Raw genomic sequence first — 13992 nt, 5'->3', positions numbered from 1 at the left:
GTCACCAAATGGCTTCCGCTGTCCTCTTGAAAGGATTTGCTAAGTGCCTGCTCCTCCAACGGTTCTTCACGTGAGTGACTGCCGTCGCCTATGTCCCCATCCACACTCTGCTCATTCATGGCGTCTTTCGCCCCGCTTACCCGGAATTCAACTGGCTTCTAATATCGATGCTTCCGCGTCCTCTCGCCATGTTTCTTGTTTTTGGGCTTGTTAGCATTCCTAACACGAAATTTCGTATCAGCTAACACACCTCCTACTATCAATTACAACACAAATAAAAATCTATATACAACCACCTATACCCGTTGACTTATCTCCATACAGGTAAAAAAAAAAAAAAAAAAAAATCCTTGCAAGCTCGTAATTATGAAAGGTTCCCTCTTCTCCTTCATATTAATACTACGCGCAACGGATTTATTTGCGGGACCTTTGCATAAATGCCTAAATTGAAAGCTATGTCAACTCTGTTTGGCCCAATGATTGACATTTAAACATATAGTAAAATCATTAAATAAAATTTCTTCTTTTCAACAGAAAATGAAATAAAATAATGAAAGGTTTGTCTACTCTTATAGAAAGCGTGTTCCAACTCAAATTTGAATTTTATATAACCAATGGTTTATTCATTAAATGTTTCAGATAATTATAAGAACAAACAAATTCACTTCTTTAAACAAATCTTATCGTATCTGATCTTTACACACCATGAACTTTGCATCAGATTCCGCAATGTAAAGTAAACGCGTTTCACTTTCTTATTAACAATGTAAAATTTAACGCATCTGTCTATTTAAATTTATCGTTAACACATCTGACTTTTTTAGTAAAACTATGGTCTCCTGCCGGCCGCAGTGGCCGTGCGGATCTAGGCGCTACAGTCTGGAACCGCACGACCGCTGAGGTCGCAGGATCAAATCCTGCCTCGGGCATGGATGTGTGTGATGTCCTTAGGTTAGTTAGGTTAAGTAGTTCTAAGTTCTCGGCGACTGATGACTACAGAAGTTAAGTCCCATAGTGCTCAGAGCTATTTGAAGTATTTTTACCCCACGGAAAACCAAAATTATCACATATAAATTCCGTGCCTATTTGATCATTTACTTTAGTAGCCACTATTGTACTGCTGCCTACTCCTCACACAAATTCACCCATTGAAATGCGACAAACCTTCCAAAATGACACATACAAAGTACATACACTCAAGTTGAACTACTTACTTTGTTGCACTCAAACTTCTTGGCTACGTTATAAGTTTACCAATCTCTTTCCCCCCTTTGCAATATTAATTATTCAGAAAATTTCCCCACGTGACTCTACATTCCAATAAACATGAATCCTTACCTTCACTTGGTTTGCTAATATTCGACACACGTTTACACAGGAGATACCACGTGTCCTTAACAAAGGATCCACGTTACTAAATCTTTCGAGATTGCAGAGATATAAGAAAATTGAAAAATTATAACAGTACTTAATTCCACACGCATATTTCATGTAATAGCACACTTCCTACTTACAAGCTACTCGTGCCTCAACTAGTTATGGCCGGCCGCAGTGGCCGTGCGGTTCTAGGCGCTCAGTCCGGAACCGCGCGACTGCTACGGTCGCAGGTTCGAATCCTGCCTCGGACATGGATGTGTGTGATGTCCTTAGGTTTAATTAGTTCTACGTTCTAGGGGACTGATGACCACAGATGTTAAGTCCCATAGTGCTCAGAGCCATCTTTTTTCCACTCGTTATAAGATTCTTGATCAGTTCAAATGGCTCTGAGTACTATGGGACTTAACATCTGAGGTGATCAGTCGCCTAGAACAGAGAACTACCTAAACCTCACTAACCTAAGGGCATCACACGCATCCATGCCCGAGGCAGGATTCGCACCCCCGACCATAGAGGCCACGCGGTTCGAGACTGAAGCGTCTAGAACCGCTCGGCCACAGGGGCCGGCTCATGATCAGCCCCACCTGGTGAGTGTCAGGTGTAAAAATCAGTAAATTGCCACACGCACTTAAATATTTCATTTTTCCTAATGAACTTGCTAGCTCAACAAATTAAGATTAAATTATTCATTGCGAAATCCTTATAAAACCCCAAAGTTAGAATTACTATCACAAAGCAAAGCAACATTTCTACATCACCTACTATTGCAAATTACCTGTTGTTGTTGTTGTTGTCTTCAGTCCTGAGACTGGTTTGATGCAGCTCTCCATGCTACTCTATCCTGTGCAAGCTGCTTCATCTCCCAGTACCTACTGCAACCTACATCCTTCTGAATCTGCTTAGTGTATTCATCTCTTGGTCTCCCTCTACGATTTTTACCCTCCACGCTGCCCTCCAATGCTAAATTTGTGATCCCTTGATGCCTCAAAACATGTGCTACCAACCGATCCCTTCTTCTAGTCAAGTTGTGCCACAAACTTCTCTTCTCCCCAATCCTATTCAATACCTCCTCATTAGTTATGTGATCTACCCATCTAATCTTCAGCATTCTTCTGTAGCACCACATTTCGGAAGCTTCTGTTCTCTTCTTGTCCAAACTAGTTATCGTCCATGTTTCACTTCCATACATGGCTACACTCCAAACAAATACTTTCAGAAACGACTTCCTGATACATAAATCTATATTCGATGTTAACAAATTTCTCTTCTTCAGAAACGCTTTCCTTGCCATTGCCAGTCTACATTTTATATCCTCTCTACTTCGACCATCATCAGTTATTTTACTTCCTAAATAGCAAAACTCCTTTACTACTTTAAGTGTCTCATTTCCTAATCTAATTCCCCCAGCATCACCCGATTTAATTTGACTACATTCCATTATCCTCGTTTTGCTTTTGTTGATGTTCATCTTATATCCTCTTTTCAAGACACTGTCCATTCCGTTCAACTGCTCTTCCAAGTCCTTTGCCGTCTCTGACAGAATTACAATGTCATCGGCGAACCTCAAAGTTTTTATTTCTTCTCCATGAATTTTAATACCTTCTCCAAATTTTTCTTTTGTTTCCTTTACTGCTTGCTCAATATACAGATTGAATAACATCGGGGAGAGGCTACAACCCTGTCTCACTCCTTTCCCAACCACTGCTTCCCTTTCATGCCCCTCGACTCTTATGACTGCCATCTGGTTTCTGTACAAATTGTAAATAACCTTTCGCTCCCTGTATTTTACCCCTGCCACCTTCAGAATTTGAAAGAGAGTATTCCAGTCAACATTGTCAAAAGCTTTCTCTAAGTGTACAAATGCTAGAAACGTAGGTTTGCCTTTTCTTAATCTTTCTTCTAAGATAAGTCGTAAGATCAGTATTGCCTCACGTGTTCCAACATTTCGACGGAATCCAAACTGATCCTCCCCGAGATCCGCTTCTACCAGTTTTTCCATTCGTCTGTAAAGAATTCGCGTTAGTATTTTGCAGCTGTGACTTATTAAACTGATAGTTCGGTAATTTACACATCTGTCAGCACCTGCTTTCTTTGGGATTGGAATTATTATATTCTTCTTGAAGTCTGAGGGTATTTCACCTGTCTCATACATCTTGCTCACCAGGTGGTAGAGTTTTGTCATGACTGGCTCTCGCAAGGCCGTCAGAAGTTCTAATGGAATGTTGTCTACTCCGGGGCCTTGTTTCGACTCAGGTCTTTCAGTGCCCGGTCACACTCTTCACGCAGTATCTTATCTCTAACTTCGTCTTCATCTACATCCTCTTCTATTTCCATAACATTGTCCTCAAGTACATCGCCCATGTATAAACCCTCTGTATACTCCTTCCACCTTTCTGCCTTCCCTTCCTTGCTTAGAACTGGGTTTCCATCTGAGCTCTTGATATTCATACAAGTGGTTCTCTTTTTTCCAAAGGTCTCTTTAGTTTTCCTGTAGGCAGTATCTATCTTACCCCTAGTGAGATAAGCTTCTACGTCCTTACATTTGTCCTATAGCCATCCCTGTTTAGCCATTTTGCACTTCCTGTCCATCTCATTTTTGAGATGTTTGTATTCCTTTTTGCCTGCTTCATTTACTGCATTTTTATATTTTCTCCTTTCATCAATTAAATTCAATATTTCTTCTGTTACCCAAGGATTTCTAGCAACCCACGTCTTTTTACCTACTTTATCCTCTGCTGCCTTCACTACTTCATCCCTCAGAGCTACCCATTCTTCTTCAACTGTGTTTCTTTCCCCCATTGCTGCAAAATGTTCCCTTATGCTCTCCTTGAAACTCTGTACCACCTCTGGTTCTTTCAGCTTATCCAGATCCCATGTCCTTAAATTCCCACCTTTTTGTAGTTTCTTCAGTTTTAACCTACAGGTCATAACCAATAGATTGTGGTCAGAGTCTACATCTGCCCCTGGAAATGTCCTACAATTTAAAACCTGATTCCTAAATCTCTGTCTTACCATTATATAATCTATCTGATACCTTTTAGTATCTCCTACTTAAATAAATTTCGTTCCCCCAAAATATAAAAATTATTTTACGTCTAGCTGGAAAAAGAGGGCTGTTACCCGATGTGAAACTATACTACTGGCCATTAAAATTGCTACACCAAAAAGAAATGCAGATGACAAACGGGTATTCATTGGACAAATATATTATACTAGAACTGACATGTGATTACATTTTCACGCAATTTGGGTCCATAGATCCTGAGAAATCAGTACCCAGAACAACCACCTCCGGCCGTAATAACGACCTTGATACGCCTGGGCATTGAGTCAAACAGAGCTTGGATGGCGTGTACAGGTACAGCTGCCTATGCGGCTTCAACACGATACCACAGTTCATCAAGAGTAGTGACTGGTGTATTGTGCCGAGCCAGTTGCTCGGGCACCATTGACCAGATGTTTTCAGTTGGTGAGAGATCTGGACAATGTGATGGCCAGGGCAGCAGTCGAACGTTTTCTGTATCCAGAAAGGCCCGTACAGGACCTGCAAAACGTGGTCGTGCATTATCCTGCTGAAATGTAGGGCTTCGCAGGGATCGAATGAAGGGTAGAACCACGGGTCGTAACACATCTGAAATGTAACGCCCACTGTTCAAAGTTGCTGTCAATGGGAACAAGAGGTGACCGAGACGTGTAACCAATGGCACCCCATGCCATCACGCCGGGTGATACGGCAGTATGTCGATGACGAATACACGCTTCCAATGTGCGTTCACCGCGATGTCGCTAAACACGGATGCGACCATCATGATGCTGTAAACAGAACCTGGATTCCTCCGAAAAAATGATGTTGTGCCATTCGTGCGCTTAGGTTCGTCGTTGAGTTCACCATCGCAGGCGCTCCTGTCTGTGATGCAGCGTCGAGGGTAACCGCAGCGATGATCTCCGAGCTGATAGTCAATGCTGCTGCAAACGTCGTCGATCTGTTCGTGCAGGTGATTGTTGTCTTGCAAACGTCCCCATCTGCTGAATCAGGGATCGAGACGTGGCTGCACGATGCGTTACAGCCATGCGGATAAGATACCTGTCATCTGCACTGCTAGTGATACGAGGCCGTTGGGATCCAGCACGGGGTTCCGTATTACCCTCGTGAACCCACTGATTCCATATTGTGCTAACAGTCATTGGGACTCGACCAACGCGAGCAGCAATGGCGCTATACAATAAACCGCAATCGCGATAGGCTACAATCCGACCTTTATCAAAGGCGGAAACGTGATGGAACGCATCTCTCCTCCTTACACGAGGCATCACAACATTCGTTTCACCAGGCAACGCCGGTCAACTGCTGTTTCTGTATGAGAAATCGGTTGGAAACTTTCCTCATGTCACCGGCGCCAACCTTGTGTGAGTGCTCTGAGAAGCTAATCATTTACATATCACAGCATCTTCTTCCTGTCGGTCAAATGTCGCGTCTATTGCACGTCATATTCGTGGTGTAGCAATTTTAATGGCCAGTAGTGTATTAATCATAAATATAGCACATTTCCCACACTCAAATCGAGCTTCGCTTGACCCATCTCAAAAAAGCGTTCTCTCTCGTCCAAGTCTTCAGCGGCAGTTCCAGACTCGGACCGTGCTAATGTTCTGCTCGCCTGACCGCTCATGGTAGGGACGGCTCCCTATCAATCATCAGCTCAGAATTTTCTTCGGTTTAAAGTTGCCGGTCAAACCTCCCATCTACACAATAGGAAAGATCCCGCGCTTTGTCTCCCAAAGAACTGAGTCGTAAGTTTTGCAGAGTATCCAACCTTCCTACACCTCGCTACAGCCAAAGGCTGAAGTTTCAGAGCTTCCATAATCACTGCCTATCGCCTAGTTTTTCCCTATCATACACCCACAATCGCTAATTGTCGTTCGATCCTTATCCTCTCCCCAAATATTCTTCCTGCAATTATTTTCATACATTTATTTCTTTCGCTCTCCTGCTGTGGATTCAGCAGGATAAGGAAATATAGGAAACAGTGGGCATTCTTAACTTATTCAGTCAATAAAAAAAGTTCGATTCCTCTGGTTATTCTTTTATAGCTTGGTGTTGGTTTTCAGACACTGACCGTAAGTCTGTGCTAAGTAAATTAAATGATACTATTACGATCAAAAAATGATATTATTACGATCAAACTCGTGTTCTCAGAAGAACACAAAGATCAATTGCATTAAATATTGTTACATTATTAGAAATATAATCGAGTGTTTCCATTGGCGAAGGCAATGGCCACCTCTCACGGTCTTGCTGTGCTTTCATCCCACACTGAACATGACACGCGCTCTAAGTTATTACCTCGTTTAAGAATAACAGGAGATTTAGTTGCACGCTAAGTTTCTGTTTCTCCTTGAATTACTTTACTGTGTATTCCTAACCTTTTCGTATAACAGTTGGCACATTCCGTCTGTTTACAGAAGTGAAGATACATTTTTCTATCGTCGAAGCAAGACCTAGCATTGCACGCTAATGTTTGCCAACCAATCTCAGTGGATTAAAGTAAACCACGTTTTATGGACATCAGGGCAGTGGATACGTCGCACTTTATCACTCTGCGTTACTCTTGTCCATGAAAAGAGTAGCGTAAATGGTGTTTCATTTAGAATGCTGGACCATCAGTGCAGAACTTGAGTTTCTGTAATTTTGAAATACAGATTTAATACTGAAGACTTTACACTCGATGGTTTTAATGTAGAATATCGTGGGTTGAGGGCATTAAAGGATAGGAGTGTAATAAGTCACTGCATAACATTCCGAAAACCTTTTCTATAACTGCAAAATGCACTCCGTCTGCAGGCCACAAGGGGCCATCGGGACCATCGGACCGCCGTGTCATCCTCAGCTGAGGCTGCGGATAGGAGGGGCGTGTGGTCAGCACACCGCTCTCCCGGCCGTTACGATGGGTTTCTTTGACCGGAGCCGCTACTATCCGGTCGAGTACCTCATCAACTGGCATCACGAGGCTGAGGGTACCCCGAAAAACGGCAACAGCGCATTGCGGCCCGGTTGGTTACCCTTCCAAGGGCCGGCCACGCCCGACAGCGCTTAATTTCGGTGATATGACGGGAACCGGTGTATCCACTGCGGCAAGGCCGTTGCCTACAACTGCAACCTTTGCAATTAAAGTACTTTGTAGCTCTTATGGCGTCTTATACCGTATTCGTTCTCTTTGCATCGAGGAATGTTTAGTATACTTCCCTGTAGAGGTTAAGTTTCTAAATCATCTGAATTTACTTGAAGCTGAAGACATGATCTGAAAAATCTTAATGAGTTGCGGTACAAGCCACTGTGTAGAGTCCATCTTAATGTCTTCATACAGTATAACTGAAAACGGTGCGTATCGATGGATACTATGACTTATGTAACTTCCTGCCATTTTCTACATCTAATGTTGTTCAATGGTTAGTCGGGTGTTCGGATGTGTAGCAGTGACACAACGATCGAAGTGGCTCAGTAGTTAACACACTGTGTACGAACTCGGAGAGGGCGGGATCCGTGTCTGTGTTCGGCGATCCAGGTGCTCGTAGTTCCCCGAAGTCGGTAAAGGCAATTGCCACAATGATTAATATTAAAACAACACGACCTGTTTCCATCTCCACTCCCACCCTATCCTTCTTGTGCTCTGTGTCTAAAGACAGCGTTATCTACATATACGTGTTACTTCCTCAGTTGACACTATCTGATCCACAGTATCGGACACCTAATGGTAGATGACTGGGTGTTGTGTGCTGTCTTTAGGTTAGTTAGGTTTAAGTAGTTCTAAGTTCTAGGGCACTGATGACCATATATGTTAAGTCCCATAGTGCTCAGAGCCATTTTTGAACCTATTGGTAGAAATGGTTCAAATGTCTCTGAGCACTATGGGACTTAACTTCTGAGGCCATCAGTCCCCTAGAACTTAGAACTACTTAAACCTAACTAACCCAAGGGCATCACACACATCCATGCCCGAGGCAGGATTCGAACCTGCGACCGTAGCGGTCGCGCGGTTCCAGACTGTAGCGCCTAGAACCGCTCGGCCACCTCGGCCGGCCCTATTGGCATTAATATGGCATGTGGCCACCCTTCTCCTTTGTGACGGCTCGAACTCTGTCAGTTTGGTACACCACCGCTATGCAGGGCGTGTACAGACGCGTCTTGCCGCGCGTGATAGTCGTGCGGTCAAGGGGGCCTTGCCACGGTTCGCGCGGCTGCCCCCCCCCCCCCCCCCCCCCCATCGCCCCCTCCCACCCGTCGGAGGTTCGAGTCCTCCATCGGGCATGGGTGTATGTGTTGGTCTTGGCGTTAGTTAGCTTAAGTTAGATTAACTCGTGAGTAAGCCTAGGACCCGATGATCCCAGCAGTTTGGTCCCATAGTCCTTACCACAAATTTCCAAATTTTCCAGGCGCATCTTCGGACTGGAATCACCCAACATGACTGTCACCAGCCATACGGCCTGACAACTAGGAGTGATGGACTGAGATGTCATATCATTTCACTGCATGATCCCTGTGGTTTTTATCCGTGGGACCCTTACAACACATCGGTACGTCGACAATATTCTTGCCCCGTTTTGTTACCATTCATGCCAAGCCATCATGGGCTTACATTTCAGAAAGATAATGCCCGTCGACAAACGGCGAGAGTTTCTCCTGCTTGCCTTCGTGCTTGCCAAACCGTACCTTGGTCAGAGAGGTCGCCGGATCTCTCCCCAATTGAGAACGTTTGGAGCTTTATGGGCTGGACACTCCAAGCATCTTGGGATTTCGACGATCTAAAGCGCCAACCGAACAGAATTCGGTACAATATCCATGAGGATGACATCCAACGAATGCATCAGTCAGTGTCAATTTGAATAACTGGTTGCATAAGGGCCAGAAGTGGACCATATTGCGTTAGTGACTTGCTCAGTTTGTCAAGCTCTTTCTCTTGAATAAATCATCCATTTTTTAAAATTTGTATCAGTTGTTTAGCAGTAAATGTACATTATAATTGCCTGCCGGGGTGGACGAGCGGTTCTAGGCGCTACAGTCGGGAACCGCGCGACCGCTACGGTCGCAGGTTCGGATCCTGCCTCGGGAATGGGTGTGTGTGATGTCCTTAGGTTAGTTAGGTTTAAGTAGTTCTAAGTTCTAGGGGACTGATGACCTCAGAAGTTATGTCCCATAGTGCTCTGAGCTATTTGAACCATTTGAACATTATATCTCTCGATTTCCGTGTCAGTCGGATAATACCTTAGTTACGTATTATAATTTAAAAAATCATTTTTATATCCTTTTTTCACCCTCTGTTATCAAACCGTATTTGCACCTTTATGTCTTCTGTTGCTAAATTATGTTGGTAAAACCTTTCCAGAGGTCATTAGATGCTGTACTAGTTTTGTAGGTTCTTGATATCTTCTGTGACAGCCAAAGAGGATCAACAGCTTCCTCAATACTGCAAAGCATCGAGCTCAGTGGGGTATGAGGTGCAAATAGAGCAAGAATAAGAACTTCGTCGCCATGTTGAGGAAGGACGTACACTTGATATAAAATGATACAACTTCAGGTACGCATGCGCGCAGATGATCAGCAGCTATGGTATGAATTTCACTCGGAAGTGACAAGGTCGAGTGAAAGCATAGAGCATAGAGTTGATCAAGTTCAAAGGCACAGTCATTTATTTTTCAGCTGACACACAACACGAGTTCGCCACGTTACTATAGTTCTACAGCTTTTGTACCTCTGATTTCGGATGCAGTTGTACACGTAAGAAGTCGACACGAAATGTACCGACATTGACTGGTAACAAGTAGGTAACCAAAGCTCAGTTTAGTAATAAACAATTTAAGGCGAGTCCACACGAAACGTGCCGCGTTGTGCAGCGACACCTCGCGAACAAGCGCGTGGTGCAGAGAAGCACAGATATGCGCAAAATGGAGCAGAGTATTCATAGGTGCGCAGCGATGTTCCAGCATGCATGCACGGGCATCAACACAATGGGAGACGAGAAACGCCATCCAAACCGAGCCGTGCAAGAGCGAGTCATTTCCTTTGATGTACCAACAAGCCCTCCCCTTCCCCCGGTCTCCATGAACCACGGACCTTGCCGTTAGTGGGGAGGCTTGCGTGCCTCAGCGATACACATAGCCGTACCGAAGGTGCAACCACGAGGGAGGGGTATCTGTTGAGAGGTCAGACAAACGTGTGGTTCATGAAGAGGGGCAGCAGCCTTTTCAGTAATTGCAGGGGCAACAGTCTGGATGATTGATCGATCTGGTCTTTTAGCATTTACCATAGTAAAATAGCCCCCATTCGGATCTCCGGGCGGGGCCTACTCAAGAGGACGTCGTTATCAGGAGAAAGAAAATAGGCATTCTACGGATCGGAGCGTGGAATGTCAGATCCCTTAATCGGGCAGGTAGGTTAGAAAATTTAAAAAGGGAAATGGATAGGTTAAAGTTAGATATAGTGGGAATTAGTGAAGTTCAGTGGCAGGAAGAACAAGACTTCTGGTCAGGTGAATACAGGGTTATAAATACAATATCAAATCGGGGTAATGCAGCAGTAGGTTTAATAATGAATAGGAAAATTGGAATGCGGGTAAGCTACTACAAACAGCATAGTGAACGCATTATTGTGGCCAAGATAGATACGAAGCCCACACCTACCACAGTAGTACAAGTTTATATACCAACTAGCTCTGCAGATGACGAAGAAATTGAAGAAATGTATGATGAGATAAAAGAAATTATTCAGGTAGTGAAGGGAGACGGAAATTTAATAGTCATGGGTGACTGGAATTCGCCAGTAGGAAAAGGGAGAGAGGGAAACATAGTAGGTGAATATGGATTGGGGCTACCAAATGAAAGAGGAAGGCGTCTGTTAGAATTTTGCACAGAGCATAACTTAATCATAGCTAACACTCGATTCAAGAATCATAAAAGTAGGTTGTATACATGGAAGAATCCTGGAGATACCAGAAGATATCAGTTAGATTATGTAATGGTAAGACAGAGATTTAGGAACCAGGTTTTAAATTTTAGGACATTTCCAGGGGCAGATTTGGACTCAGACCACAATCTATTGGTTATGAACTGTAGATTAAAACTGAAGAAACTGCAAAAATGTGGGAATTTAAGGAGATGGGACCTGGATAAACTGAAAGAACCAGAGGTTGTAGAGAGCTTCAGGGAGAGCATTAGGGAACAATTGACAAGAATGGGGGAAAGAAATACAGTAGAAGAAGAATGGGTAGCTTTGAGAGATGTAATTGTGAAGGCAGCAGAGAATCAAGTAGGTAAAAAGACGGGGGCTAGTAGACATCCTTGGGTAACAGAAGAGATACTGAATTTAAATGATGAAAGGAGAGAATATAAAAAATGCAGTAAACAGAGCAGGTCAAATGGAATACAAAGGTCTCAATAAAAAAAAATCGACAGGAAGTGCAAAATGGCTAGGCAAGACGACAAATGTAAGGATGTAGAGGCATATATCACTAGGGGTTAGATAGATACTGCCTACAGGAAAACTAAAGAGACCTTTGGAAAAAAGAGAACCACTTGTATGAATATCACGAGCTCAGATGGAAACCCAGTTCTAAGCAAGGAAGGGAAGGCAGAAAGGTGGAAGGAGTATACAGAGAGTTTATACATGGGCGATGTACTTGAGGACAATGTTATGGAAATGGAAGAGGACGTAGATGAAGATGAAATGGGAGATATGATAGTGACTAGCCCACGTTCCAAGTCAGTGGCCCTCCTGACTGACCCATTCTGTTGTCACCGCTCCTCTACCAACAACATAGTACTCCCCACCACCCTTCATAATGGCGGGTCCGGTTCTCATGACATCTAGTGGTCCAGTCCGCATTACGTAGGAGTGTCAGCATGCTTCTGATGAGACAGCGTATATCTCGAGTCATGACAACAAAGAAAACATTAAAGAAATTCATATTCTAAAGGGTAATGACGATCTCTCTTCCAGACTATTCCTTTTATTTGAAGTGCGTACCGAGAGAGATAGCAATATGTTTGCGACACTGTACTCGCATTCAGTATGCTGACGGAACGAGATACGATATCCTCAACCGGCCATCTAGAATTAGGTTTTCGTAGTTTCCCTAAATCAGATAAGGGAATAGAAAGATGATTCGTTTCAATGGAAAAGAACCTGTTTCCTTCCCTATGCTTATTCTATCTGAGATGGCTGTCTACAATTATCGTATCCTCAATTGTATGTTAAACCCATCTTCTTCACCATAGTCAGATTTAAATTTGTTAGCGTTGTTGGATCCCGCTATATTGCTACTTCCGCTGCACAAAGCATTTTGCCTGCCACTTCTGAAACAGGAAACATTTCAGGATGCAAATCTTCTTCTATTAAAAAATGAAAAAAAACCTCTAGCGCTACTTCAAATTAAAAATAAGTTTTCGACGTGCTTAGAGGCACTATAGAGAATTTAAAAACTTTTACTGAATTTTTGTTGGCGATAGAGATTTAGCTTCATTCATATTACGAGTTAGACATTGACAAAACTGCAACTAAACGCCGTTTCCCAAAGCTTATATGCACCAACTGCAATGAAATAAGAAACACTACAAAGCTTCATTGCTGAGAGATGTCTTATTTTATAATCAACGAAAAAACTGTATTTTAATGAGTACACTAATTTTCAAGATACGGTGCCCGAGATTCAACTGTCCTATTTCAAAGTTGAATTTGAGTGACCTTGAATATTCGAACGCATTTGACTTATACGGATCATTTAGATGTAAGTGAGTAACATGGAACACTCGAGTGCACATATAATTTCAGTATTACATTTGGATAAGATTGGGCATTGTATCGGACTAGCATTGAAATGATTAAGCGCAACAAAAACAATTTCGACTACCAAAAGATTAATCAGAGAGGCTTACTAAAAATGCACAAAAGACAAAACCACATCTCACATCAGAATTATTTTGGCATTTTTTAACCAAACGCACTCACTGGATAATGATTCTGACTGCATGGAAATAGCTCACATTATTTTGAAAGCTGTAAATATGGGCCTGGGGCGACATGTCTAATGTTGTGAAATTTCGGCGTTATTTCGTCGACACAACTGACTGACATCTTCACGTGCAGAAAACACACTGCTGAGCTGTTCTTTTTTATTTTTATTTTTTATTTCATTCCCATCGCCTCGTAAGCGCGACGGATGGGCTGTCTACGGAATAACTGAGCTGTGACGGAAGCCTCCTATTTATGACAGTCTGAGAAGAAACTGTGCAAGCGTGAACGCTCCAAATTTGCTGACCAATAGCGCAGATATGCTGATCGGTAGCGTGAGATACACCTACGCCACCAGTCGGACGACGAACGCACGCGTAGAGGTTGGCAATCGTATGTGCGTTGCCTTCGGACGCCCCATCCTCCTCTGTCGGAAGCCGCCTGCCGGAATAGACCCAGTTTTGCCGCGCTGCAGCCCTAGTTGGAAATGGGCCTATTTAGGCAGACGGCCTCCGACCGAGGGCGATGGGGCCGCCATGTAAAATGCCTTCAGCGGTGCTTCATAGCCGGCTATGCGTCGCGGTTTACCCATGTCGAACTGGACCGCTGCCGCGTGC

The sequence above is a fragment of the Schistocerca gregaria genome, chromosome X (assembly GCF_023897955.1).
Source record: "Schistocerca gregaria isolate iqSchGreg1 chromosome X, iqSchGreg1.2, whole genome shotgun sequence".
NCBI lineage: Eukaryota > Metazoa > Arthropoda > Insecta > Orthoptera > Acrididae > Schistocerca > Schistocerca gregaria.
Note: the sequence above shows the minus strand (reverse complement) of the source record.